The sequence below is a fragment of the Brienomyrus brachyistius genome, chromosome 5 (genome assembly GCF_023856365.1).
Source record: "Brienomyrus brachyistius isolate T26 chromosome 5, BBRACH_0.4, whole genome shotgun sequence".
Taxonomy (NCBI): domain Eukaryota; kingdom Metazoa; phylum Chordata; class Actinopteri; order Osteoglossiformes; family Mormyridae; genus Brienomyrus; species Brienomyrus brachyistius.
The window spans coordinates 5,589,828-5,613,965 of NC_064537.1; the positions used below are offsets into that span (position 1 = coordinate 5,589,828).

The 24,138-nt window shown below is 41.4% G+C and overlaps 1 long non-coding RNA gene across 3 annotated transcripts in view; it reads right to left on the reverse strand.

Moving 5' to 3' along the window:
• The window catches only part of LOC125741999 (uncharacterized), a 32,028-nt gene extending 8,837 nt beyond the window's left edge, over positions 1 to 23,191 (reverse strand). The window contains exon 1 of one of the 3 annotated variants that reach the window (XR_007397973.1): positions 22,413 to 23,191. This is a non-coding gene — a long non-coding RNA (uncharacterized LOC125741999). Of the gene's footprint in view, positions 1 to 2,455; positions 3,063 to 12,438; positions 13,231 to 22,412 lie in introns of those variants that run through there. The other 2 variants (XR_007397972.1, XR_007397974.1) reach the window with 2 other exon arrangements.
• Between the last annotated feature and the right edge of the window lie 947 nt (positions 23,192 to 24,138).

A 24,138-nucleotide genomic window follows, 5' to 3' on the forward strand; every position in this document is an offset into this window, starting at 1 on the left:
CACCTCAGCACATGACCGTATCACGCTTGAATTCACTGAGCTCTTCAGAATGACCAATTCTTTCACAAATGTTTGTAAGCCTGACTGCATCGATAGGTGTTTGATTTTATACACCTGTGGGAATAAGCCTGAATGAACCTGCAGAATTCAGTGATTAAAAGGTGTGTCCCAATACTTTTGTCTACATAGCGTATGTGAAGTCCTCCATAATAGTACATACTAGTAATCTGCCCTACAATGATGAGAATGATGCTGATGTAAGGCTCTGGACCCCGCGCTAACCTGAATCGGACAACTGGCTACAGAAAGTGCATGGTTGGATGGATGTTGACATATAATTAAAATGATGTTGATGACTGAGGCTCCAAAGTTTTGAAACTCCCTGACATTTCTCTTTTAATTTATTTTTAAAGTAGTGAGTTTACATGGTGAATGAGTTTCCCTCAAAGCCTCCAAATGCTCACTGGACGTCCTGTGATAATATCCTAAATACCTTTAAAGGACTCCACAGACAAATGTTCGTGCGAATGTTCAGAGGACATCCTGAAGACATTATTCAGTAAACTGGGATTGCATAAATCTGCAGAAATCACTCCACCTGCTGGTCATTGGAAGTTACTACTCCAACCTACTACGTGCCTTTCATGATTCAGAAAAAAAAGAAGAAACGTTTTGTGGTTCCACAAAAGCATTGCCTGCATGACAAGTTCACTTCAGGGACGAAGTGCATTTTGTGGCTTAGAAATTGAACATTAAAGGGGGCGAAATTCATTTTGTGATTCAGAAAATATGCACAGAATGTATTTCATTAACGAGATTACTGTGCATCTTTCATCACATGCATTTTGTCCTCAAATGACTATTTCGCAAGCTTCCCGCATGACTCGAGGGCTCCTCGCGGTGAACTGGTCACACAACACATTAACCAGAAAATATTTAAGACATGTTTACTTCGTAAGGTAGAACAAAATAGGGCAGGATCGCACGTGTGCACACTGATTCAAGAAGGCATTAGGACAAAACGCGTTTGTGTGAAAGGTGTAATTAACACTGGTCAACAGTCATTTTGCTAATGGAAGTCTGTCACCTGTACCTTATAAAATTCGACATGCTAATTCTAAATCTGAAAACCGTTTTTGTCCATCACGTCGGTTATGCGCAAGTTATGCGCCGGTTTGTGTTTATACCATTTTCGTCGTTAACGCTGCCGTGAAGCATCGGTACTTTACTGTGTGTAATATTATATTCCATTTTTGGACATCTCATTGATAAATTTACTACTAATACTACTGGTTTACAAATGTACGTCATTGTGCTTACTTTTTACCTTTGTTTCCATTTTCATAGACAATATGAATAGGCGAGGTTGTGTGAACCATCCCGATAACTTCTGTTACGTCTGCGGACAATTTACTGCACAAGATCAGCGAAAGAATATGTCCAGCATATTTAGAAGTGCATACTACCATTATTTTGGCTGCAAAGTTGGCGATCAGAATAAAGCATGGGCACCTCATGTATACTACACTGTCTGCTATTCCGGTTTAACACAGTGGCTGAATGGCAAACGACAGAAAATGCCATTCACTGTGCCAATGGTGTGGCGTGAACCAACAGACCATCACTCAGACTGTTATTTTTGTATGACAAACATTGCTGGATTTACAAAGAAGAATAAATCAAGGATTGTGCGCTGGTGGAGAACATGTTGACAGCCTATCAGGCAATAGGTGCCCGAATGTCACTGAAGATGCACTTCCTGCATTCGCACCTTGACTTCTTTCCATCCAGTCTTGGCGATGTAAGTGATGAGCATGGGGAAAGATTTCATCAAGATATGAAGCCGATGGAAAGCAGATATCAGGGAAAGTTCAATCCCAGTATGATGGGAGACTACTGTTGGTTCTTGCAAAGAGACACTAATGCACAGTACAAGCGTAAAAGCAAGTGTCTCAAACATTTCTGAACATGCTGACATCACTTTTTGTGAGTTAAGAGAGCTATAGATGTATGCTCTAGCATCTGTCTGTATGCGTGTTCATGACTGTTTTCACAGTAACCCTTTAACACAAGTTTGGTATGACATAGTTCATACTCGTAATATTGTGCCGATATGGCAATTTGTCTAAAACGTCAGCAATGTGCATCTCTGAAACCTGACATGTTAGCTGAATTTCAACTACAAATCTGAAATCGGCGTCAAAAAATGAACTAGGAACAGTTATTAAGTACTCAATGTAGACCAATGTAATCTGCGTTTGACTAAAATTAACTACTAATAAGCAAAGTGTGGTCCATCGTTATTCTGTTCAGAGTGATTTATATGATTGTCAGCTTTTAAGAGTGCTGGACCAAAGTACTAGAGTGAAGCCTATTCCAAGTCTAGTATGTGTACTTCATTAGATAAGCATAACAATTACAACACGTAGCCCAGATATATTGAAAGCAGGCATACCTGTTGGAGCCGTTCTATTACAAATTTGTTTATTTTTTCATAATCCTTCTCTGGATGGCGAGAAACACTCTGTGCACTCGCTAAGACCCCATTGATCTCAATGCTGGTCCCATAAGTCGCAGCGATGTGAAGCAACTCCTTCGCCATGTCGATGAATCCTTGTGCTTCTATAAAAACAAAAGGTCTCAAATCTTGCACCCACATGCGAGCCATCGTGTTCCTGAGCCTGATCTTCATAATTTCTGGAACTTCTCACTTCACAAAACCAGTTATTTTGGCTGCACTCGTTTACCAAGCGATCTGCTGCTACAAGTGTGTTTCTGCACGCCAATCGTCCCCGAGTCAGGTGCATATTTGACTATGACTTTGCACGTATTACAAGCAGCGTAGGGAGTTGGTACTCCATCGCGCTCTACTCTTACAAACTATTTTTTAAAGTTGCGGGCTTGCCCAACAGATCCGTAAAAGTCATGCAGGGATCATATACTCCAACTTAGCGTTGCGACGCCGTTTTCTCTGACTCTATGTTACCCACACGTCACGCGCTAATCAGGTGACCGCTTCTATTCGATAATGGATATTTATCATAGCCGTTTATGTCTTATAGATTATGCATTCAACCAACATAGCAGACAGGAGAAGATTTTTTTTTTAAAAAACGACTACTCGGTCAATTAATGACTTTACTCGTATTTATTCGAATCACAACTGTAAATATATAAATTACGGTAGACACTGCGTATATCGGTCTTTTTCGCTATGGCCGCAGTGCATTGTGGGTCGAATCGCCATTTTGGGTGGATACAGTTCAAGTCCGAGCGATAGCCTGCGGCATTGTCTTTCGTGAGATGGGATACCCGTGCTGTGTGAGAGGCTGCCATACTAAGGCACATGGTAGAAATGGTAAAAAGGTGGAGCACAACGTGAGATTTCTTCGGTTTCCCACTTGGAAAAGAGGATATGGACAGCAGGTAGAGAAGGTAACGAAGAGGCGTCGGATGGCCTGGGTCGCAGCGGTGAGACGGAATGAGATCACTTTCAACACGGTATCTCTCTTAGTGCGCGTTTGCTCTCGGCATTTTCATGGATGCAAGTAAGATGTTTTTTGTTTAAGTAGTATTACTGAATATGCATTTTTTTGTCTTCTTAAGTTGGTATTTTCACGTTGTTTAACCTACGCTAGCCTCACTACGGAGGGTAACAGAAATGGGTTAATCTGCTCCTGTTAAACTTAGCGTTACGTAGTGAATGCTTTTTAAAGACAAAAGTAAACAGCAAAACTGTAATGACACGCTTATCAGTGCATGTATGTGTATATTCTCCTGCATGGATAATAAGCCACAATGCTGTATAAGGCTGTCACTGTGTGCTGTGCCCTGACAAACCAATGGCCTAATATAGTTTAAGTTTAGAAACATTTACAAGTACGGTTTCTATCGTTTCACATGATGTCTGGAAGGATCTGTATAAACGCATTGTATACCGATTCTGTATTCTGCTTGCCACTTCACTTTATTGGTCATATTTAAAATAAAATATATGTTCAGGCAGTGACATTTATGTGGTGTTCTTCACTCTTTTCCTATCTGAAACACCTAAATTACGAGTGTGTTTTGGTAATGAAAATTGCTTATTACTGATTACATAAAACATTACGTTTTTGTGGAGAATAAAGAACACTGAATATGAAATTTTAAGTTTGCTAACCAAACGTGTTTACAGCCGCGAATGGGGGCGTGTCAGACAGTGCAGACACGTGACTGACAAGGAATCGCGTCTGTCTGGGAAAAATTGATCTTCATAACCGATCTTTTTCTTCTTTATATGTAAGGCAGAAACCCATGTAATTGAGATTTATATAGTTATTTAATGAACATAAACCAATCAAATGGACAGCGTTGCCATATACTTAATTTTACTAATAATTTCAAAGTACAGTATAGGCTAGCTATTTCGAACAATTTTCAACTTACAGTGCTGTATAAATTAAATTACTGAACTGTGTTATTCGGATACGCTATAATACAATACAGTATCGCTGTAGATAAATATTCAATTCAATTTTATTAACAGCGCATTTTCACAACACAACATTGTTAATCAGCCGGCAACCCCCCCCCCCCCCATGGTCAAATTTCACCTCATTGTAAGACCGTGGCCGATTTTTGTCGTCACGGTTGTTTGGCCGGAACAGATTATTAACGTCGGTACAGGAGACCTTGTTATTGGATCCATTCCGACTGAAAAGAAAGTCATTGTGAGGATGGAAATTTTATTATGTTAAACTTCCCGTAGGCACGCCATCGCTGTCACAACTAGGCATTTCATTGGCTGCAGTAGCTAGGTATCTCATTGGCTGTCCCGCTGAATTATATTTCCATGGAGACGATTGTACGTTCCAAGACTACGTAAGCAATAGCCTTGTATAAATTCTGAGGCGCAGTTCCCGAGTGTCAGTACGATATCTTTTAGCACTGTGTCTAGTTCTGTTACCTACACTTCTCTGAATAAGATAATAAAGATTAGTGATCTTATTATTTTTAATAATCTTTCAAACACTAAAATGTGCACTAAAATGAATGCAGTCTGGCACGTGGAGGTACACTTTGAAGAGCAGGGTAAAGCAGATAGTGTCTGCTTCAGAATACATAGAAGCAAGACAAGGTGCTTTGTTGTTCTGCCGATGGCTGATAAACTGAGTGAGTCTGGCCAGGCTCTGCTCAAAAATATTTCCTTAAAGTTCCTCCACCTGGACCGCAACTTACCGCATGGTGAGGAACCATGCACACTTGCGGTCCAGGATACGTGCTGCAGCCCAGCCACAGCAGCTGCGACAGGTACTGCATCACCTGCGGATCGCACACCTTTCAACAGAGTGATTAGCATATGCCCATGGCCCAAGCTCAAGAAGAAGGTAATGGAAAGTGGTAAAAAGGCCTGTATACTCACCCTGCATTATTGTTTTCAGGTGGTGCAGACGGTGAAGGAGACCCCGAGGCCCCAGATATCATTTTGGGCAGCAGACATGGGAGGATCGTTTCTTTCTTCAGATCCTTCTGGAAGATCCCAAAGATGCTGCTCAAGGTACTAGGCTTGGTTTTGAGGAGTTAAAATGGTGCCGGATGTATTAGGAGTTTATTATGCTTCAGGTAACACTAGTCTGATGGTTGGTGTTGGCTCTGTTCACTACAGAATATCAAGAAACGACGGGCTCCATGTCCAACCTAGGACTGTCTCCTACCACCAGACCAAGGGCAGCCAAAGTCCTCCTCCGCAGCCTCTTTGCAGCCTAATTTTTGGGCTGCTCTTATGGGATGAAGATATCCCCGTAACCCTGCGAAGGAGTAAGAACTGTGGCTGGTTACATCCATCCATCCATTTTCTCCTACCACCAGACCAAGGGCAGCCAAAGTCCTCCTCCGCAGCCTCTTTGCAGCCTAATTTTTGGGCTGCACTTATGGGATGAAGATATCCCCGTAACCCTGCGAAGGAGTAAGAACTGTGGCTAGTTACATCCATCCATCCATTTTCTCCTACCACCAGACCAAGGGCAGCCAAAGTCCTCCTCCGCAGCCTCTTTGCAGCCTAATTTTTGGGCTGCACTTATGGGATGTAAATATCCCCGTAACCCTGTGAAGGAGCAACAACTGTGGTTACCCTGTGGTCAGTTACATCTATCCATCCATCCATCCATCCATCCATCTTCCAAACCGCTTATCCTACTGGGTCGTGGTAGCCTCAGCATGTTTTTGGACTGTGGGGGGAATCCGGAGTACCCGGAGGAAGCCCCACGACGACATGGGGAGAACATGCAAACTCCGCACACATGTGACCCAGGCGGAGACTCGAACCCAGGTCCCAGAGGTGTGAGGCAACAGTGCTAACCACTGCAACCACCATGCCGCCCCGTGGTCAGTTGCAGTATATTGTAAATAAAATGTGCTTTCAGTAAAATCTTGCACCCTACTGTATTGTTGTCTGGTTGTATTTATGTACATCGCACAACTGTAACTTTTGTCGCTGTTCTGTTGGCATCAGGACAGATAAAATATTGATTCTTTAGCAGGATTTATCCTTTGCTTATATTAATGGTTTTATCCATGGCTGCTTCATTTATTCTCAATGAATGCACTTCAAAGATCTGTGTTCTTTAAGGGTATCACAGCAGTTTCTTAAACTTTATCCAGTTCACACTCTTCTTTTCTCTCAAGTGTTTGTGGAAACCTTTAAAAAAGGGGAACTCGGTACCTTAAAAACTCAGACACGAGTTCACATTAAGGAGGCAGAACAGGAAGGTGCTCAGCAGTGGTGTAATGCTGTCTTGGTAGGTGGGTATACTGTTATACCGTATAACTGCATATATGCACTTCTCGTCTGACACATGCACATTTTCGAAAATTTTTAAGTGGGTCTACGATAAATCCATTCTTTCTAGGGGTGGGTTAGGGTTAACCCTAACGCTAACCCTCCGTTATGCCTCTGGTTTTCAAACACCCTGCCCCGCACATTCCTGCTCTACAGTACTTCTCTAGCTTTTTCTAGGCAGGCTGAGAGTTGTGATAATTGTCCTGGTCCTACTTTTTAAAAATAGGATAATCTGCCCCAAAGGTCCTCATCTGCATTCTGAACCATTGGACATTTTGCTAAAATATCCTTGGAAGGTACCTAATATTCTGCAATGGGTTGGCGCCCCATCCTGGGCTGTTCCCTGCGTTTTGCCCACAACCTCCAGAATACAAAGCTGCAGGGATTCTAGGAACTCTAGCAGCATGGATTGAAAACTGTGTATCTGACAGGAAGCAGTGAGTAGTTATTAGTAGCACAATGTCACAGTGGGCCTGCGTTCATAGCGGGGTACCGCAGCAGGGTTCAATTTTAGGACCACTATTGTGCCTGATTCAAATTAACGATATTGACACCAATACGTACAGTAAACTGGTTAAATTTGCAGACGATACCAAGGTGGGTGGTGTAGCAGATACTGATCTAGCAGCAGCAAAGCTACAACGGGATCTGGATTTAATTAGCGACTGGGCTGATACCTGGCAGATGAAATTTAACGTAGATAAATGTAAGGTAATCCATGCAGGGAGCAGAAATATAAAGTACAGATATTTTATGGGTTCCACTGAAATAAAGGTAGCTGATTATGAGAAAGACATCGGTGTGTATGTTGATGCTTCCATGTCCCACTCTCTTCAGTGTATGAGGATGTTGGGTTACATCTCTAGGTATGTGGAGTTTAAGACAAGGGAAGTGATGCTACGATTGTATAATTCCTTGGTAAGACCCCACCTAGAATATTCTATGCAGGTTTGGTCACCATACCTTAAGAAGGGCATTGCTTCCGTGGAAAAGGTAAGGCTACAAGAATGATTCCTGGTCTTAGAGGAATGTCTTATGAGTAGAGGTTAGCTGAGCTGAATCTGTTTAGCCTCGAGCAAAGGAGACTAAAGGGCGATGTGATCCAGTTATATAAGATTCTAACGGGTCTGGATGCGGTTCAGCCAAATGGTTATTTCAATATTAGTTTAAATACTAGAACTCGTGGCCATAAGTGGAAATTAGGGGGAGAATATCCATCCATCCATCCATTTTCCAAACCGCTTATCCTACTGGGTCACGGGGGGTCTGGAGCCTATCCCGGAAACAATGGGCACGAGGCAGGGAACAACCCAGGATGGGGGGCCAGCCCATCGCAGGGCACACTCACACAACATTCACTCTCATATGCATTCCCACACTAGCTCCGCCTCTTTACCAGCCAGAAACCTTCCATGTTCCCAACGCCAATGTCCATCGCCAAGGTCTGATCCATCCGGGTCCTTCCCATTCATACCTGCTGCACAAATGACACTGCTCCTGACCCCCACCTTCCATCCTGTAGATTGTGAGCCCACAAGACGGCTTCATGTACCTTCAAAGGAAAAAAAAGCTGGCTACAGGTTCGCTGAAGATGCGTAACATCAAGGGATAGTCACATGTTCAATGCGTTTCTGTATCTGCCCTATGATTTGTTAAATAATAACCACAATCAATCTTGTTTATGGGAGTTCTTACACACCCTCAAATCAATATGGAAATAGCTTTATATTACCTCCTTATTGGAAAATTGTATCTGTCTTTTATTGGCTATTTTAACTATAAAACTCATAGAAATGTGGTTTGAGACAACTTCAAGTTAAATTGTTTCGTATTACCCACAATAACTGTAATTTAATTATGGATGAAGAAATTAATAATGAATAACAGAGAAAGTATTGTTGCGCAATAATGTATATTTTTGATTAACTGAGGCACTTTCATGGCTGGATTAATGCGTTATATAAGACTCTGTAGCTTAACAAAAACCAGGAAGCCACAGTTCAAGGTTGGGTGCCTCCCCAAGGGGAAATATTACTTTCACTTACAGCAGTTTTCACTCAACATTTTTGGGAATTGCCCTTAGCCATTAAGCTCATTTAATAACAATCTGCACAGATTATAGTCCTGGATCCTCCATTTGCCCAGCTGGAGTTTTCTCTGCAGGTTATTCAGGTTAGATAATAGCACATCACTGATTATGCGGTTAATGCCAGATTAAAGCAATTATCTCCCTGGTCATTTGATCAAATGAAACAATTAGCTCAGCATCTATGGGGGTTGGATCTTAGCTCTATGCACTATGTAGTACTAGTTCAGGAAAAGGAATGTTTTTTTTTTTAACAGTAAGGGGCTACAGTTCTCGACTGGTCAACAGGAACACGTTAGTTACTAAAGACAAGATGATATCAAAGAAGAGCAAAGTTGGGGTCTATTTGACCCTTGTGCTTCATCTCTTTCACTCTGTTCTTCACTCCTCTCTCTTGACACCTTATTGTTTTTCTCTTATAATCACTTAGTTTTAAAACTTTTTTCATTCTACTGTTTGGAAAAATAAACTGGCTTTCACAGATTAGTCACTCTGAACACCGAGTGCTTTTATACATTAAATCAAACTGAGGATAACTGCATTATGTCAGGTTATAGTAAAATTGCAGCCTTCATTGGAAGCAGCAAACAGAAAATGATGACGATGGTGACGGTTGTGAAATATAAATAAATATATATAAAGTGGCAGACCACGTGAAGTAACAGAGCGGGGTCAGCAAGTGCTGAGGTGCACGGTGTGTAAAAGTCGCCAACGCTCTGCTGACTCAATAACTGCAGATTTCCAAGCTTCCTCTGGCCTGAACTCCAACACACAAACTGTACTTCATGGAACAGGCTTCCATGGCCGAGCAGCTCATGCAAGCCTCACATCACCAAGCACAATGCCAAGCGTCAAATGGAGCGGTGAAAAGTCAAAGTGAACTTTATTGTCATTCGGACCATACAATTCCAGAGTGCATAGTAGAACGAAATTGCGCTTCTCCCGGCTACAAATATTGCACAGTGTCTCACAGTTGCCGTATTCTACCACGGAGTGCAAGTACCATCCATTTTAGGAACATTTTTAATGACTGAACTCCATAAAACAACTGACAAAAGAATTAAACCCTTTTAGTGCATTTATGTACATATTTGTTTTGCTTTTTAAAAGAAAACACTTTCTTAAATGCAAAAATAAATAAAATGATGTCAAATAAAAGTATACATATATCTTAAATTAAGGCATGAATTAAAATGGCCTTTACTTTCTGTGTTCTTGTACATTTATAGGAGGCATAAAAAAGTTCTGACAGGATTGTATCTCCTGGATGAGATAGGAATGCTGTGCTCATGTTCGTGTGTGTAAGTGAATGTGAGTAAGAGTGTGTGTGTTTAAGTCTGTTAGAGAATGAGTGTGTGTGTTTAAGTGTGTTAGAGAATGAGTGTGTGTGTTTAAGCGTGTTAGATAATGAGTGTGTGTGTGTTTAAGTGTGTTAGATAATGAGTGTGTGTGTGTTTAAGTGTGTTAGAGAATGAGTGTGTGTGTGTTTAAGTGTGTTAGAGAATGAGTGTGTATGTAAGCCTTTAAAGGAGCATGTGGCGGTTCGATAATTCAGTGTCTCAGAGACTCACTGGCCCAAGGCTGTTGGGGGGGGGTGTTATGGTCTAATGTTTATGTTATAATAATAGAAATATATTATAAACATAATTATGTAATATTATTCATATTAATCAAGCTACAGAGTAATATTACTAAGGCCTTGAAACAGATCTAGCTGACAACACCCCATGCTCCCCCTTAGACTCACTCCTGCATGCTTCAGGTATCATTGCGACAAAGTGTGACGGCTGCTGTCAGCCTGCTGCAAGTTGCCAAATTTAAATATTGTGTCAAACTAAGCTAACAGTTTATCTGCATACAAACAGCTTCTATTTTAACTTGTATAGCTTTACTGTAGCTTTGCTGCTGTGGAAGACAAACGGCGGTGGATGGGAGCAGCTGAAAACATCGCTTTTCTTCACCTTTCAGCTTGTTGAACAGCAGGTTTGATTACAGACTCTCGCCAGCTCTTTACCAGTACAGGTTTAGTAGAGATTACAAGCACTGCTGTTGTTTTCCTTCACTGCACCTGAGTTCACCATCTCTGTAACGGAACCGTCTCTTTGCTCTTAGTATACAGACAGGCTCCAGCTCCATGTTAATTAACTACGACAGCATCATTTTCACTGTTGTTGTATCAGTGTATTTATTGAGGAAAATAAGGACTGCTTGGGCTGAATCTCGTTATACTTTTTTATTCACACATATGCCCATAAATACATTTCTATCGCATGTCTGTTTTAGCGGCCAATGTGAGTGAAGCGCTCTCGCTTACTTTGTATGCTGGCTCTGCTCTGTGGACTGCATGTATAGACTGGGTGCTTTCTGTTGAGATGTTGAATCATTAACATTGTGCTATTGTGGTAAGCTAATTCGGTTTTACAATGGACACACTGTACAGTATGTTCGCTTTTCTTTTGATTGAAATGGTCCCAAACTTTAGACATTTTTCATTTTTTGAAGCATCGAAGCAAAGAATTCGCATCGAGGATTTTTTGTAATCGAGTTACTCGATGAATCGTTGCAGCCCTAATCCCTTCTACAGTACACTGACTCAGGTGATTAAGAGAACAATGTTTGAGAGCAACAGTTTGACTCTGCCTAACGAATGGTGCCATAAATTGGACATATACACACAATATATTCTGGCCTGACCCTCACACCCCAGAAACCCACATATCCCTGTGATCACCTGGGTGAAATTTACTTGTAACATAACCAACATTTTAATGTTTAGTTAGCAGTTTTTTAATGAATCATAATTGTATAATGATTTAGTTACTTGGTGTTTGGTAAGGAAGGGTCTACTTTACCTCAGCAATACTAACTCAATCACAAGTTATTCATGCACAGACAACTGATAACACCTTTATCCAGAGGAACTAGTTTCTGAGTAATTAATTAATAATTTGTTAATCATGAATATAAGAATAAATATGTCAGATTGTTATTCATGCTATGCAGATAAATAGTACTATTAACTACTTCCATTAGGGGACTATTAGGTAAATAGTCACCCGCACACCTTTCCACTTCGGCTCGCACAGCCGTTTATTCTGGTAAAAAAGGCACAGAATTAGTTCCCACAGCCAGACTCCCAGCGACGAGCTTCCCGCGTGACTCGAGGGCTCCCCGCGGCTAACTGGTCACACAACACATTAACCAGAAAATATTTAGGCATGTTTACTTCGTAAGATTGAACAGAATAGGGCAGGATCGCACATGTGCACACTGATTCAAGAAGGCATTAGGAGAAAACGCGTTTGTGTGACAGGTGTACTGAATATAATCTGCATTTCACTAAAATAAATTACTAATAAGCGAAGTGTGGTCCATCATTATACTGTTCAGGGTTATTTATATGATTGGTCCAGCACTCTTAAAAGCTGACAAAGTACTAGAGTGAAGCCTATTCCAAGTCTAGTACGTGTACTTCATTAGATAAGCATAACAATTACAACACGTAGCCCAGATATATTGAAAGCAGGCATACCTGTTGGAGCCGTTCTATTACAAATTTGTTTATTTTTTCATAATCCTTCTCTGGATGGCGAGAAACACTCTGTGCACTCGCTAAGACCCCATTGATCTCAATGCTGGTCCCATAAGTCGCAGCGATGTGAAGCAACTCCTTCGCCATGTCGATGAATCCTTGTGCTTCTATAAAAACAAAAGGTCTCAAATCTTGCACCCACATGCGAGCCATCGTGTTCCTGAGCCTGATCTTCATAATTTCTGGAACTTCTCACTTCACAAAACCAGTTATTTTGGCTGCACTCGTTTACCAAGCGATCTGCTGCTACAAGTGTGTTTCTGCACGCCAATCGTCCCCGAGTCAGGTGCATATTTGACTATGACTTTGCACGTATTACAAGCAGCGTAGGGAGTTGGTACTCCATCGCGCTCTACTCTTACAAACTATTTTTTAAAGTTGCGGGCTTGCCCAACAGATCCGTAAAAGTCATGCAGGGATCATATACTCCAACTTAGCGTTGCGACGCCGTTTTCTCTGACTCTATGTTACCCACACGTCACGCGCTAATCAGGTGACCGCTTCTATTCGATAATGGATATTTATCATAGCCGTTTATGTCTTATAGATTATGCATTCAACCAACATAGCAGACAGGAGAAGATTTTTTTTTAAAAAAACGACTACTCGGTCAATTAATGACTTTACTCGTATTTATTCGAATCACAACTGTAAATATATAAATTACGGTAGACACTGCGTATATCGGTCTTTTTCGCTATGGCCGCAGTGCATTGTGGGTCGAATCGCCATTTTGGGTGGATACAGTTCAAGTCCGAGCGATAGCCTGCGGCATTGTCTTTCGTGAGATGGGATACCCGTGCTGTGTGAGAGGCTGCCATACTAAGGCACATGGTAGAAATGGTAAAAAGGTGGAGCACAACGTGAGATTTCTTCGGTTTCCCACTTGGAAAAGAGGATATGGACAGCAGGTAGAGGAGGTAACGAAGAGGCGTCGGGTGGCCTGGGTCGCAGCGGTGAGACGGAATGAGATCACTTTCAACACGGTATCTCCCTTAGTGCGCGTTTGCTCTCGGCATTTTCATGGATGCAAGTACGATGTTTTTTGTTTAAGTAGTATTATTGAATATGCATTTTTTGTCTTCTTAAGTTGGTATTTTCACGTTGTTTAACCTACGCTAGCCTCACTACGGAGGGTAACAGAAATGGGTTAATCTGCTCCTGTTAAACTTAGCGTTACGTAGTGAATGCTTTTTAAAGACAAAAGTAAACAGCAAAACTGTAATGACACGCTTATCAGTGCATGTATGTGTATATTCTCCTGCATGGATAATAAGCCACAATGCTGTATAAGGCTGTCACTGTGTGCTGTGCCCTGACAAACCAATGGCCTAATATAGTTTAAGTTTAGAAACATTTACAAGTACGGTTTCTATCGTTTCACATGATGTCTGGAAGGATCTGTATAAACGCATTGTATACCGATTCTGTATTCTGCTTGCCACTTCACTTTATTGGTCATATTTAAAATAAAATATATGTTCAGGCAGTGACATTTATGTGGTGTTCTTCACTCTTTTCCTATCTGAAACACCTAAATTACGAGTGTGTTTTGGTAATGAAAATTGCTTATTACTGATTACATAAAACATTACGTTTTTGTGGAGAATAAAGAACACTGAATATGAAATTTTAAGTTTGCTAACCAAACGTGTTTACAGCCGCGAATGGGGGCGTGTCAGACAGTGCAGACACGTGACTGACAAGGAATCGCGTCTGTCTGGGAAAAATTGATCTTCATAACCGATCTTTTTCTTCTTTATATGTAAGGCAGAAACCCATGTAATTGAGATTTATATAGTTATTTAATTAACATAAACCAATCAAATGGACAGCGTTGCCATATACTTAATTTTACTAATAATTTCAAAGTACAGTATAGGCTAGCTATTTCGAACAATTTTCAACTTACAGTGCTGTATAAATTAAATTACTGAACTGTGTTATTCGGATACGCTATAATACAATACAGTATCGCTGTAGATAAATATTCAATTCAATTTTATTAACAGCGCATTTTCACAACACAACATTGTTAAATCAGCCGGCAACCCCCCCCCCCATGGTCAAATTTCACCTCATTGTAAGACCGTGGCCGATTTTTGTCGTCACGGTTGTTTGGCCGGAACAGATTATTAACGTCGGTACAGGAGACCTTGTTATTGGATCCATTCCGACTGAAAAGAAAGTCATTGTGAGGATGGAAATTTTATTATGTTAAACTTCCCGTAGGCACGCCATCGCTGTCACAACTAGGCATTTCATTGGCTGCAGTAGCTAGGTATCTCATTGGCTGTCCCGCTGAATTATATTTCCATGGAGACGATTGTACGTTCCAAGACTACGTAAGCAATAGCCTTGTATAAATTCTGAGGCGCAGTTCCCGAGTGTCAGTACGATATCTTTTAGCACTGTGTCTAGTTCTGTTACCTACACTTCTCTGAATAAGATAATAAAGATTAGTGATCTTATTATTTTTAATAATCTTTCAAACACTAAAATGTGCACTAAAATGAATGCAGTCTGGCACGTGGAGGTACACTTTGAAGAGCAGGGTAAAGCAGATAGTGTCTGCTTCAGAATACATAGAAGCAAGACAAGGTGCTTTGTTGTTCTGCCGATGGCTGATAAACTGAGTGAGTCTGGCCAGGCTCTGCTCAAAAATATTTCCTTAAAGTTCCTCCACCTGGACCGCAACTTACCGCATGGTGAGGAACCATGCACACTTGCGGTCCAGGATACGTGCTGCAGCCCAGCCACAGCAGCTGCGACAGGTACTGCATCACCTGCGGATCGCACACCTTTCAACAGAGTGATTAGCATATGCCCATGGCCCAAGCTCAAGAAGAAGGTAATGGAAAGTGGTAAAAAGGCCTGTATACTCACCCTGCATTATTGTTTTCAGGTGGTGCAGACGGTGAAGGAGACCCCGAGGCCCCAGATATCATTTTGGGCAGCAGACATGGGAGGATCGTTTCTTTCTTCAGATCCTTCTGGAAGATCCCAAAGATGCTGCTCAAGGTACTAGGCTTGGTTTTGAGGAGTTAAAATGGTGCCGGATGTATTAGGAGTTTATTATGCTTCAGGTAACACTAGTCTGATGGTTGGTGTTGGCTCTGTTCACTACAGAATATCAAGAAACGACGGGCTCCATGTCCAACCTAGGACTGTCTCCTACCACCAGACCAAGGGCAGCCAAAGTCCTCCTCCGCAGCCTCTTTGCAGCCTAATTTTTGGGCTGCTCTTATGGGATGAAGATATCCCCGTAACCCTGCGAAGGAGTAAGAACTGTGGCTGGTTACATCCATCCATCCATTTTCTCCTACCACCAGACCAAGGGCAGCCAAAGTCCTCCTCCGCAGCCTCTTTGCAGCCTAATTTTTGGGCTGCACTTATGGGATGAAGATATCCCCGTAACCCTGCGAAGGAGTAAGAACTGTGGCTAGTTACATCCATCCATCCATTTTCTCCTACCACCAGACCAAGGGCAGCCAAAGTCCTCCTCCGCAGCCTCTTTGCAGCCTAATTTTTGGGCTGCACTTATGGGATGTAAATATCCCCGTAACCCTGTGAAGGAGCAACAACTGTGGTTACCCTGTGGTCAGTTACATCTATCCATCCATCCATCCATCCATCCATCCATCTTCCAAACCGCTTATCCTACTGGGTCGTGGTAGCCTCAGCATGTTTTTGGACTGTGGGGGGAATCCGGAGTACCCGGAGGAAGCCCCACGACGACATGGGGAGAACATGCAAACTCCGCACACATGTGACCCAGGCGGAGACTCGAACCCAGGTCCCAGAGGTGTGAGGCAACAGTGCTAACCACTGCAACCACCATGCCGCCCCGTGGTCAGTTGCAGTATATTGTAAATAAAATGTGCTTTCAGTAAAATCTTGCACCCTACTGTATTGTTGTCTGGTTGTATTTATGTACATCGCACAACTGTAACTTTTGTCGCTGTTCTGTTGGCATCAGGACAGATAAAATATTGATTCTTTAGCAGGATTTATCCTTTGCTTATATTAATGGTTTTATCCATGGCTGCTTCATTTATTCTCAATGAATGCACTTCAAAGATCTGTGTTCTTTAAGGGTATCACAGCAGTTTCTTAAACTTTATCCAGTTCACACTCTTCTTTTCTCTCAAGTGTTTGTGGAAACCTTTAAAAAAGGGGAACTCGGTACCTTAAAAACTCAGACACGAGTTCACATTAAGGAGGCAGAACAGGAAGGTGCTCAGCAGTGGTGTAATGCTGTCTTGGTAGGTGGGTATACTGTTATACCGTATAACTGCATATATGCACTTCTCGTCTGACACATGCACATTTTCGAAAATTTTTAAGTGGGTCTACGATAAATCCATTCTTTCTAGGGGTGGGTTAGGGTTAACCCTAACGCTAACCCTCCGTTATGCCTCTGGTTTTCAAACACCCTGCCCCGCACATTCCTGCTCTACAGTACTTCTCTAGCTTTTTCTAGGCAGGCTGAGAGTTGTGATAATTGTCCTGGTCCTACTTTTTAAAAATAGGATAATCTGCCCCAAAGGTCCTCATCTGCATTCTGAACCATTGGACATTTTGCTAAAATATCCTTGGAAGGTACCTAATATTCTGCAATGGGTTGGCGCCCCATCCTGGGCTGTTCCCTGCGTTTTGCCCACAACCTCCAGAATACAAAGCTGCAGGGATTCTAGGAACTCTAGCAGCATGGATTGAAAACTGTGTATCTGACAGGAAGCAGTGAGTAGTTATTAGTAGCACAATGTCACAGTGGGCCTGCGTTCATAGCGGGGTACCGCAGCAGGGTTCAATTTTAGGACCACTATTGTGCCTGATTCAAATTAACGATATTGACACCAATACGTACAGTAAACTGGTTAAATTTGCAGACGATACCAAGGTGGGTGGTGTAGCAGATACTGATCTAGCAGCAGCAAAGCTACAACGGGATCTGGATTTAATTAGCGACTGGGCTGATACCTGGCAGATGAAATTTAACGTAGATAAATGTAAGGTAATCCATGCAGGGAGCAGAAATATAAAGTACAGATATTTTATGGGTTCCACTGAAATAAAGGTAGCTGATTATGAGAAAGACATCGGTGTGTATGTTGATGCTTCCATGTCCCACTCTCTTCAGTGTATGAGGATGTTGGGTTACATCTCTAGGTATGTGGAGTTTAAGACAAGGGAAGTGATGCTACGATTGTATAATTCCTTGGTAAGACCCCACCTAGAATATTCTATGCAGGTTTGGTCACCATACCTTAAGAAGGGCATTGCTTCCGTGGAAAAGGTAAGGCTACAAGAATGATTCCTGGTCTTAGAGGAATGTCTTATGAGTAGAGGTTAGCTGAGCTGAATCTGTTTAGCCTCGAGCAAAGGAGACTAAAGGGCGATGTGATCCAGTTATATAAGATTCTAACGGGTCTGGATGCGGTTCAGCCAAATGGTTATTTCAATATTAGTTTAAATACTAGAACTCGTGGCCATAAGTGGAAATTAGGGGGAGAATATCCATCCATCCATCCATTTTCCAAACCGCTTATCCTACTGGGTCACGGGGGGTCTGGAGCCTATCCCGGAAACAATGGGCACGAGGCAGGGAACAACCCAGGATGGGGGGCCAGCCCATCGCAGGGCACACTCACACAACATTCACTCTCATATGCATTCCCACACTAGCTCCGCCTCTTTACCAGCCAGAAACCTTCCATGTTCCCAACGCCAATGTCCATCGCCAAGGTCTGATCCATCCGGGTCCTTCCCATTCATACCTGCTGCACAAATGACACTGCTCCTGACCCCCACCTTCCATCCTGTAGATTGTGAGCCCACAAGACGGCTTCATGTACCTTCAAAGGAAAAAAAAGCTGGCTACAGGTTCGCTGAAGATGCGTAACATCAAGGGATAGTCACATGTTCAATGCGTTTCTGTATCTGCCCTATGATTTGTTAAATAATAACCACAATCAATCTTGTTTATGGGAGTTCTTACACACCCTCAAATCAATATGGAAATAGCTTTATATTACCTCCTTATTGGAAAATTGTATCTGTCTTTTATTGGCTATTTTAACTATAAAACTCATAGAAATGTGGTTTGAGACAACTTCAAGTTAAATTGTTTCGTATTACCCACAATAACTGTAATTTAATTATGGATGAAGAAATTAATAATGAATAACAGAGAAAGTATTGTTGCGCAATAATGTATATTTTTGATTAACTGAGGCACTTTCATGGCTGGATTAATGCGTTATATAAGACTCTGTAGCTTAACAAAAACCAGGAAGCCACAGTTCAAGGTTGGGTGCCTCCCCAAGGGGAAATATTACTTTCACTTACAGCAGTTTTCACTCAACATTTTTGGGAATTGCCCTTAGCCATTAAGCTCATTTAATAACAATCTGCACAGATTATAGTCCTGGATCCTCCATTTGCCCAGCTGGAGTTTTCTCTGCAGGTTATTCAGGTTAGATAATAGCACATCACTGATTATGCGGTTAATGCCAGATTAAAGCAATTATCTCCCTGGTCATTTGATCAAATGAAACAATTAGCTCAGCATCTATGGGGGTTGGATCTTAGCTCTATGCACTATGTAGTACTAGTTCAGGAAAAGGAATGTTTTTTTTTTTTAACAGTAAGGGGCTACAGTTCTCGACTGGTCAACAGGAACACGTTAGTTACTAAAGACAAGATGATATCAAAGAAGAGCAAAGTTGGGGTCTATTTGACCCTTGTGCTTCATCTCTTTCACTCTGTTCTTCACTCCTCTCTCTTGACACCTTATTGTTTTTCTCTTATAATCACTTAGTTTTAAAACTTTTTTCATTCTACTGTTTGGAAAAATAAACTGGCTTTCACAGATTAGTCACTCTGAACACCGAGTGCTTTTATACATTAAATCAAACTGAGGATAACTGCATTATGTCAGGTTATAGTAAAATTGCAGCCTTCATTGGAAGCAGCAAACAGAAAATGATGACGATGGTGACGGTTGTGAAATATAAATAAATATATATAAAGTGGCAGACCACGTGAAGTAACAGAGCGGGGTCAGCAAGTGCTGAGGTGCACGGTGTGTAAAAGTCGCCAACGCTCTGCTGACTCAATAACTGCAGATTTCCAAGCTTCCTCTGGCCTGAACTCCAACACACAAACTGTACTTCATGGAACAGGCTTCCATGGCCGAGCAGCTCATGCAAGCCTCACATCACCAAGCACAATGCCAAGCGTCAAATGGAGCGGTGAAAAGTCAAAGTGAACTTTATTGTCATTCGGACCATACAATTCCAGAGTGCATAGTAGAACGAAATTGCGCTTCTCCCGGCTACAAATATTGCACAGTGTCTCACAGTTGCCGTATTCTACCACGGAGTGCAAGTACCATCCATTTTAGGAACATTTTTAATGACTGAACTCCATAAAACAACTGACAAAAGAATTAAACCCTTTTAGTGCATTTATGTACATATTTGTTTTGCTTTTTAAAAGAAAACACTTTCTTAAATGCAAAAATAAATAAAATGATGTCAAATAAAAGTATACATATATCTTAAATTAAGGCATGAATTAAAATGGCCTTTACTTTCTGTGTTCTTGTACATTTATAGGAGGCATAAAAAAGTTCTGACAGGATTGTATCTCCTGGATGAGATAGGAATGCTGTGCTCATGTTCGTGTGTGTAAGTGAATGTGAGTAAGAGTGTGTGTGTTTAAGTCTGTTAGAGAATGAGTGTGTGTGTTTAAGTGTGTTAGAGAATGAGTGTGTGTGTTTAAGTGTGTTAGATAATGAGTGTGTGTGTGTTTAAGTGTGTTAGATAATGAGTGTGTGTGTGTTTAAGTGTGTTAGAGAATGAGTGTGTGTGTGTTTAAGTGTGTTAGAGAATGAGTGTGTATGTAAGCCTTTAAAGGAGCATGTGGCGGTTCGATAATTCAGTGTCTCAGAGACTCACTGGCCCAAGGCTGTTGGGGGGGGGTGTTATGGTCTAATGTTTATGTTATAATAATAGAAATATATTATAAACATAATTATGTAATATTATTCATATTAATCAAGCTACAGAGTAATATTACTAAGGCCTTGAAACAGATCTAGCTGACAACACCCCATGCTCCCCCTTAGACTCACTCCTGCATGCTTCAGGTATCATTGCGACAAAGTGTGACGGCTGCTGTCAGCCTGCTGCAAGTTGCCAAATTTAAATATTGTGTCAAACTAAGCTAACAGTTTATCTGCATACAAACAGCTTCTATTTTAACTTGTATAGCTTTACTGTAGCTTTGCTGCTGTGGAAGACAAACGGCGGTGGATGGGAGCAGCTGAAAACATCGCTTTTCTTCACCTTTCAGCTTGTTGAACAGCAGGTTTGATTACAGACTCTCGCCAGCTCTTTACCAGTACAGGTTTAGTAGAGATTACAAGCACTGCTGTTGTTTTCCTTCACTGCACCTGAGTTCACCATCTCTGTAACGGAACCGTCTCTTTGCTCTTAGTATACAGACAGGCTCCAGCTCCATGTTAATTAACTACGACAGCATCATTTTCACTGTTGTTGTATCAGTGTATTTATTGAGGAAAATAAGGACTGCTTGGGCTGAATCTCGTTATACTTTTTTATTCACACATATGCCCATAAATACATTTCTATCGCATGTCTGTTTTAGCGGCCAATGTGAGTGAAGCGCTCTCGCTTACTTTGTATGCTGGCTCTGCTCTGTGGACTGCATGTATAGACTGGGTGCTTTCTGTTGAGATGTTGAATCATTAACATTGTGCTATTGTGGTAAGCTAATTCGGTTTTACAATGGACACACTGTACAGTATGTTCGCTTTTCTTTTGATTGAAATGGTCCCAAACTTTAGACATTTTTCATTTTTTGAAGCATCGAAGCAAAGAATTCGCATCGAGGATTTTTTGTAATCGAGTTACTCGATGAATCGTTGCAGCCCTAATCCCTTCTACAGTACACTGACTCAGGTGATTAAGAGAACAATGTTTGAGAGCAACAGTTTGACTCTGCCTAACGAATGGTGCCATAAATTGGACATATACACACAATATATTCTGGCCTGACCCTCACACCCCAGAAACCCACATATCCCTGTGATCACCTGGGTGAAATTTACTTGTAACATAACCAACATTTTAATGTTTAGTTAGCAGTTTTTTAATGAATCATAATTGTATAATGATTTAGTTACTTGGTGTTTGGTAAGGAAGGGTCTACTTTACCTCAGCAATACTAACTCAATCACAAGTTATTCATGCACAGACAACTGATAACACCTTTATCCAGAGGAACTAGTTTCTGAGTAATTAATTAATAATTTGTTAATCATGAATATAAGAATAAATATGTCAGATTGTTATTCATGCTATGCAGATAAATAGTACTATTAACTACTTCCATTAGGGGACTATTAGGTAAATAGTCACCCGCACACCTTTCCACTTCGGCTCGCACAGCCGTTTATTCTGGTAAAAAAGGCACAGAATTAGTTCCCACAGCCAGACTCCCAGCGACGAGCTTCCCGCGTGACTCGAGGGCTCCCCGCGGCTAACTGGTCACACAACACATTAACCAGAAAATATTTAGGCATGTTTACTTCGTAAGATTGAACAGAATAGGGCAGGATCGCACATGTGCACACTGATTCAAGAAGGCATTAGGACAAAACGCGTTTGTGTGACAGGTGTACTGAATATAATCTGCATTTCACTAAAATAAATTACTAATAAGCGATCATTAAACTGTTCAGAGTTATTTATATGATTGGTCCAGCACTCTTAAAAGCTGACAAAGTACTAGAGTGAAGCCTATTCCAAGTCTAGTACGTGTACTTCATTAGATAAGCATAACAATTACAACACGTAGCCCAGATATATTGAAAGCAGGCATACCTGTTGGAGCCGTTCTATTACAAATTTGTTTATTTTTTCATAATCCTTCTCTGGATGGCGAGAAACACTCTGTGCACTCGCTAAGACCCCATTGATCTCAATGCTGGTCCCATAAGTCGCAGCGATGTGAAGCAACTCCTTCGCCATGTCGATGAATCCTTGTGCTTCTATAAAAACAAAAGGTCTCAAATCTTGCACCCACATGCGAGCCATCGTGTTCCTGAGCCTGATCTTCATAATTTCTGGAACTTCTCACTTCACAAAACCAGTTATTTTGGCTGCACTCGTTTACCAAGCGATCTGCTGCTACAAGTGTGTTTCTGCACGCCAATCGTCCCCGAGTCAGGTGCATATTTGACTATGACTTTGCACGTATTACAAGCAGCGTAGGGAGTTGGTACTCCATCGCGCTCTACTCTTACAAACTATTTTTTAAAGTTGCGGGCTTGCCCAACAGATCCGTAAAAGTCATGCAGGGATCATATACTCCAACTTAGCGTTGCGACGCCGTTTTCTCTGACTCTATGTTACCCACACGTCACGCGCTAATCAGGTGACCGCTTCTATTCGATAATGGATATTTATCATAGCCGTTTATGTCTTATAGATTATGCATTCAACCAACATAGCAGACAGGAGAAGATTTTTTTTTTAAAAAAACGACTACTCGGTCAATTAATGACTTTACTCGTATTTATTCGAATCACAACTGTAAATATATAAATTACGGTAGACACTGCGTATATCGGTCTTTTTCGCTATGGCCGCAGTGCATTGTGGGTCGAATCGCCATTTTGGGTGGATACAGTTCAAGTCCGAGCGATAGCCTGCGGCATTGTCTTTCGTGAGATGGGATACCCGTGCTGTGTGAGAGGCTGCCATACTAAGGCACATGGTAGAAATGGTAAAAAGGTGGAGCACAACGTGAGATTTCTTCGGTTTCCCACTTGGAAAAGAGGATATGGACAGCAGGTAGAGGAGGTAACGAAGAGGCGTCGGGTGGCCTGGGTCGCAGCGGTGAGACGGAATGAGATCACTTTCAACACGGTATCTCCCTTAGTGCGCGTTTGCTCTCGGCATTTTCATGGATGCAAGTACGATGTTTTTTGTTTAAGTAGTATTATTGAATATGCATTTTTTGTCTTCTTAAGTTGGTATTTTCACGTTGTTTAACCTACGCTAGCCTCACTACGGAGGGTAACAGAAATGGGTTAATCTGCTCCTGTTAAACTTAGCGTTACGTAGTGAATGTTTTTTAAAGACAAAAGTAAACAGCAAAACTGTAATGACACGTTTATCAGTGCATGTATGTGTATATTCGCGTGCATGGATAATAAGCCACAATGCTGTATAAGGCTGTCACTGTGTGCTGTGCCCTGACAAACCAATGGCCAAATATAGTTTAAGTTTAGAAACATTTGTAAGTACGGTTTCTAACGTTTCACATGATGTCTGGAAGGATCTGTATAAACGCATTGTACACCGATTCTGTATTCTGCTTATCACTTCACTTTATTGGTCATATTTAAAATAAATGTCAGTGACATTTTTGTGGTGTTCTTGACTCTTTTCCTTTCTTAAAGACCTAAATTACTAGTGTGTTTTGGTAATGAAAATTGCTTATTACCGATTACATAAAACATTACGTTTTTGTTGAGAATAAAAAACACTGAATATGAAATGGGCATTTCCATGTGACTCGCCTTACGTTTTTTGGTCTGTTTTC